Here is a 5,718-nt window from a genome sequence, read left to right as displayed (position 1 = left end):
CCCTTTTACTAACGCAGAGAAAATTGAAACCAGCTGGCAGGGCTGGTCGTTCCAGCCAACTGTAGCAGCCCTGGGGATTCCCCTCGTGCTGGTGCTGCAGGGAGGGGAAATTGGGGTAAGCCAGGTGACTGGGGCTGCATCCTGCCTGCTGGGGGGAGGAGGTTTTGCTTCCTCCTGCCCTGCCTTTAAGCCATCCATTACCTACAGCAAGCAGCATTTGAGGTGATTTGCCTATCTGGGGATGAGTCTCTGCCCAAATGGGAAAGCTGGAGGAACTGGACCAAAGGAAGGAGAGATGCTGGAAAGATGCATTTTGATGTGTGGATACTGCTTGCCTTACAATGACACTGTGAGTTGTCCTGAAATATGTTTGTTTCCTAAGCACAGGCTCCATCCGGAGCGATTGCTTCTTGGCTGTAGCTATTGTGTTGCACAAAATAATAAAACTCCATTAATTAGGTACAAAATGAGAGCAGCAGAGGCAATAACCTGGGTAAGAAGCCACGTTTCACTGCTGCTAGCACTGCCCATGTGCCATTTGAGCATTCTGCACACAAATCCTGGGCTTTTCTTGCCACCCTGCAGCCTTGCCTCAGAGCATTGGAAACAATTGCACCCAAACTTTTGGAGCAAGCCTTTTGCTTTCCTCTTGCTGCCATCTCAGCCCATAGTGGCTTCAGCTGTCGCCGCAGAACCCCTGCCTGCTCCACCAGGCACCGCTTGGTTCGAATTAACTCTGCCAGCAATGCTCTGCCCTGTTTTCTTCTGGCTCCAGCAACCTCGAGGCTGATCAGTGCTTGTGTGGCCATTCCCCCTCTGCGCCTTTGGGACAGATGGAATGAGGATTGGTCCAGGGCAAAGTGGCAGGCTGGGAGATGGGTTTTGGAGCTGAGTGGGATGGGCATCCCTTGTGAAGCTCTGCGAGGCCTCAGCTTCTCATTGCTGGAAACTGTGAGTGTGGGCTGGAAGATGTGCCAGGGAGCCCCGGGCACATGTGGGGACCAGGGGGGAGCATCCAGAGCAGGCTGCAAGCAGTTTCAGCAATTATCTAGCAAATTCTGCCAGGATGCAGGGCATGGTGTGGGAATGGAAATACAATACACCTCCATAGGGATTTTAGGAAATTCCTAAGGTGCATTGGTGAGTGGATGCCACACTGGCTGCTTGCTGGTCCTGCAAAGCGCTGTGCCTTGTATCCATCCCTGCATCCACACAGCCCCGAAGAGAGCAGGCCCAGAAGATGTATTGGATTCTTTTGACTGGAGAATCAGCAGCAATCCTTCATGTGGAGTTGCCAGGCCCCTGGAGAAGTCACATCAGGAGCATCCCTGCCTTTGTGCTGCTGTGGATGCGAGTGGGCTGAGATTACCTTTCAGATCACTTTGCTCACACTGTGAAATCAATGCTCCTGAAAACGAAGGCTAGAGTAGAGCTGGGTCTCTGCCTGGGCTTGAAAGAATTTCCTTCCAAGATGTTGTCACAGGAGAAAGCACTCCGGGTTGAGACACTGGCGTATTTCTAGATTTCTCCTGGGTTTAGGCAGCTCATGGATATTGGCTGTCATGCAACAGAGTGGGTGCATCATAGCTCTGCTCTGCAGGGAGCAGAGCATAGACATCCATGGTGAGGATTAACGGTGTCTGCTTTCTGGGGTGGCTCCAGAGGGTGAGAAATGCACAGCCAGGCACAGCACAGCACAAAGCCCAGAGGAACAGAGTGATCTCATGCATTTCCATCTTCTTTTCATCAGCAATCAGTGCTGGAAGCACTGTGATGAACTTTCCGGTGTCAATCTGACACGTTTCAGGAGCAATGATTTCAGGATGATTTTCTCCCTCCTCAGCCTCCCCCTCCCCCCCAAAAAAAAACAACAACAAAACAACCCAAAAGCTTTGCTTTGAATGTGCTGGGTCAGCACTTTGGCTGCTGCTGGACTTTTTTTTTTCTTTTTTTTTTTCACTTTGTGCTTTTCCCCTCATTAAATCCTGCCCTCTGTGGCAGTGTGTGAGCTCAGGCACTTTGACACACTCGGTCCCTGCCAGCTCCTGCCACCGAGCCCTGCTATGATTGATTGCTGTGTGAAAGGGGCTGCAGATGCTGTGGTTGTGCAGAACAACAGGGGGCTGCTTGTTGCTGCCCGGGAAGATGCTATCTGCCTGGGATTCGCCTTGGATAAAGCCCCAGAAGGCCTCCTCTTCAAGTTGCACAACCAGTTGAGGCCACCCTGGATTTAGCCATTCCTTGGCAGAAGCACTAAATGGAAGCAAACATTTTAACAAGCCCCTTCTGAGGGGCAGTTTGAGCAGGAAAGTCCTGGGGCTGCAGAATGTGTGGGGGCTGCCCTAATGCAGGGAGGGGAGCTTGGGTTAGGGTTAGGGTTGGCCAAATTGATGGAACCATGGAAAACCCTGAGATGCAGAGATGCTCTGTGGGGCCTCATCTATCATTATTCACCTTCTCTGTTTTCAGCTGCTTTTTTTTCCTCTTTGTGGGAAGTGACCAAGGTACAGATTTTCAATCTGAAGCCTCTTATCTACACGCAGATGTTTGGGTAAGGAGCTCCCCAGAAGGATGGGAGCCCATCTGCCCCCTCCTAAACACACAAATACGTGAACAGAGCCATTGCAAAGCAGTCCTGCCCACATGTGCAGAGACAACACGTCCATCGCGTCGCTCCTGCTGTATGCAGCCTCTCTCTGCTGCGAAGGGCTTTCTCCTTCAGTCTGCAGTATGTGGAAGAGCCTCATGCTGGCATTTGGTGAGATGGTGTCCATCCATCAGCCGCTGCCACCTCGCACAGAGCCGTGTCTCAGCCCAGGGAATCAATCCTGCCTAACGTATAAATATTAGATCTGGAGTCTCAGCTGCAGAGGAGAAAGTGGAGCTGTCAGATAAGCTGCAATTAGTGCATTTATCTACTTTATTTTCCTGTCGTTTCCCCAAACTCCTTTTGCCTGCCTGCTCCTAATACATTATTAAATCTGCTCTAAGTGTTGATTAAAGAAGCTGAAATCCCAGGTGTTTGTTACCCAACATTGCTGAGATGCACTCTCAAACTACCTTATGCAAATTGTAGTTTTTGGTCTATGGTGTTGTTTTTTTTTCCCCACAGATTTCCCACCCTTTCTACGTACGTTCAAGCCAAAGAAATGTATTTTCAGCAGAGGTTCTGTGCTGTGCTTTGCTCAGCGACGTGCCTGGCTTTCAGGTGGCACCAGGTCCCTGTGCAGGGAGCACACAGCTCTGCCAGCTCAGCCTCTGGTTGTGGAGATACATTCACCGAGGGCTCCAGCATCTCTTTAAGCAAAACACTGCAAAAAGAGGTACATCTATTACCATTGCTCATGCAAGAGTAAACACAGCAATCAATTGCAGCTCCAGACTAACTCCTTTCCTTTGCAGTTTGGATGTTTAGAAGTAATTTCAGGAGTAATCACTGCAAATGGAAGCATGGAAGTAAATGCCTGCAATAAAACATTGCGGGGGTGACTGTTATCCTAATGATATTTCCAACAAACACTGCTGAAATATGTTTTCTTCTCTAAAATCTGCAACAGAGCTTTAACGTTCTGAGTGCTAAATGGGGTAAATACCAACCAGGATGGTTCTGAGATGATTTTTCTTTGCTATGGCAAAGATGAGGCATGTTCTGTCCTTCCTCCTCTCCAGGAGCATGGCATTATTCTCTGCTTCCCAGTTTGCTCACGCTTTATGTCAAGCTATGGATCCCCTTTCCATTAACCCGGTGTAAATAATTGCTATCTTCTTTCACAGAGCAAACACAAACTTTGCAAACTGGCAACAGCCTTACAGCAGAAAGCTGCTGGCCAGATTCCAGTGGCCCTTTCTAGTTGGTTTTTTATTTTTTTGATTCTTTTCCAGATGGGTTCATCTCTTATTCCTTGTGAATAATTTATCTGGTTATGCCTGGAAATGTTCTCTTAAGAAATTATGGCTGTCTTCAAATCCCTGTGGCAGTGCTGCCTGGGGGTGGCAGGGAGCGATCCCTTCTGCCCCCACTGAGCTTCCCTGGGGGGTGGGTTGGGAAGAGGTGGGCATGGGGGGGGAAAGGTCATGGTTAACTTCAGCCTCTGCATTTCGGGAGCTGCACTCAGTGCAGCGTGGGGAGCCAAGCGGATGGGCTGCCCTTGCTTTGCTTTGATGGATGGTTGCACTTTAGGTGCTGCTGTTTGCAAATGGAGCCTGCGGTGGCAAGGTCTTGCCAGCCAAGTGCTTCTCGTTATTCAGCATTTGCAAACCAAAGTGGGATGGATGGAGGAGCAGTGCCAATCGTTGCTCCCGTAATCGCGTCTCTCCATCTGGCAAAACCTGTCAGAAGGGAACAAGGCCAGAAGGAAGACCTCGCCTCACTTGCAATCAAAGCGCCTAAAATGCCAAGGCCCTTCAAGCTACAGGGGGAAAATTTAGGGGAGCTCAGCTGTATGCTCGCTGCTCCTGCTGGGATTGCAGCCAGACTCTTTGCTCTGTCAAATCTCTATTGATCCTCCACTGCTTTGCAGAGCTAGAGCACTGGGCATGGTGGGATAGGCTGATGATTGATGGGCTGATGGTTGGGCTTGATGAGCTTAGTGGTCTTTTCGAACCTTAATGATTCTACAGTTCTCTGATGTTCTCTCATTTCACAGCTTGTGCAGTGCTTTTCCCCTGGTTGGGTTTGGATAGCCAAGGACAGAAGTCTAAAAGCAGGCAGGTTATTCTCCAAATGCACCACAAAACAACAGCAACAACAAGGAGGTATGCTTTTGTTTTTAAAGCAATTTTTACTAGGTACTTGGTTTGCAGCCAGCAGCCTAATGCATCACTGAATTTAGCTCTGTCTGTTCTGCAGTGCAGTTGCCCAAGAAATCAATGGTCTGACATACTTTCCTTTGCTAGAAAATACACTTTTGCTTGAGTGGGTGTGAAAACCAAGAGCTCGCCAAAACCTGCTCAGTGCTGAAGAAAATTTCCCCTTCCATGTCCAGCATCAAAGGCGGGCTCAGGACAAAGGCTTTGCCCTGCTACTTATGTTCTGCTTTCAGGGGCTATGCAGCTTTCAATGCCTACTGGTGGGCAGTTTAGCAGAGGGAAATGTCTTCTGTTCTCTGGCTAAAAACAACCCTATTCTGGTGTGAATTTGCAGTCCAGGTGGATTTTCTGGCTTTCTCTGTTCATGGCAATCATTCATAAACTATCAGAAAAGCTCTGTTGCATAGCCCAGGCTGAGCATTTGTGTCCACGCTGGAGAATGCTGTGCTCCATTATAAACTCTTCTGGAAGAGAGGTGTGCAAGCCTCCCCACTCCTCTGCTAAATCCCAGCCTCACTGGGAAAGCCGAAATTTAAATATAACTCCTGACTTCATAGCAGGATCCCTCAGTCGGCCAATTGTTTAATACTTGGAAAACAGCCACCATAAAAAATAACAGAACAAAAGTCACAAAAACAGCCTCTGGATCAACCTCCTTCCTGCCCATGTTTTGACACTGGAGGCGATTTCCAGGAATGCCCAAGCTGGAAGCAATCCTGCTGCCTGCAAGGATGGGGATGTGATGAGGTGAGCCAGTGACAGATGGGTGCCACCACAGTGCAGTGCCTCGTCCCCCTGCCACACCGTGCTGCTGTCATTTCCCCCATAGTGTGAGGTTCTTGGGATCCCCTGTCTTGTTGTCTTATAGGATTATGGGATTGTAAAATCACAGAATTATTAAGGTTGGAA

At 49.1% G+C, this 5,718-nt stretch overlaps 1 long non-coding RNA gene across 1 annotated transcript; it reads left to right on the top strand.

Moving 5' to 3' along the window:
- Positions 1 to 50: 50 nt before the first annotated feature.
- Positions 51 to 4,831, top strand: LOC104914021. Its single transcript, XR_795777.3, has 3 exons — positions 51 to 349; positions 3,113 to 3,323; positions 4,647 to 4,831. It is a non-coding gene; the product is annotated as an uncharacterized LOC104914021 (long non-coding RNA).
- The last annotated feature ends 887 nt before the right edge of the window (positions 4,832 to 5,718 follow it).

Source organism: Meleagris gallopavo, chromosome 22 (genome assembly GCF_000146605.3).
Source record: "Meleagris gallopavo isolate NT-WF06-2002-E0010 breed Aviagen turkey brand Nicholas breeding stock chromosome 22, Turkey_5.1, whole genome shotgun sequence".
Classification (NCBI taxonomy): Eukaryota; Metazoa; Chordata; class Aves; order Galliformes; family Phasianidae; genus Meleagris; species Meleagris gallopavo.
This window is presented reverse-complemented; position numbering and strand designations above follow the sequence as displayed.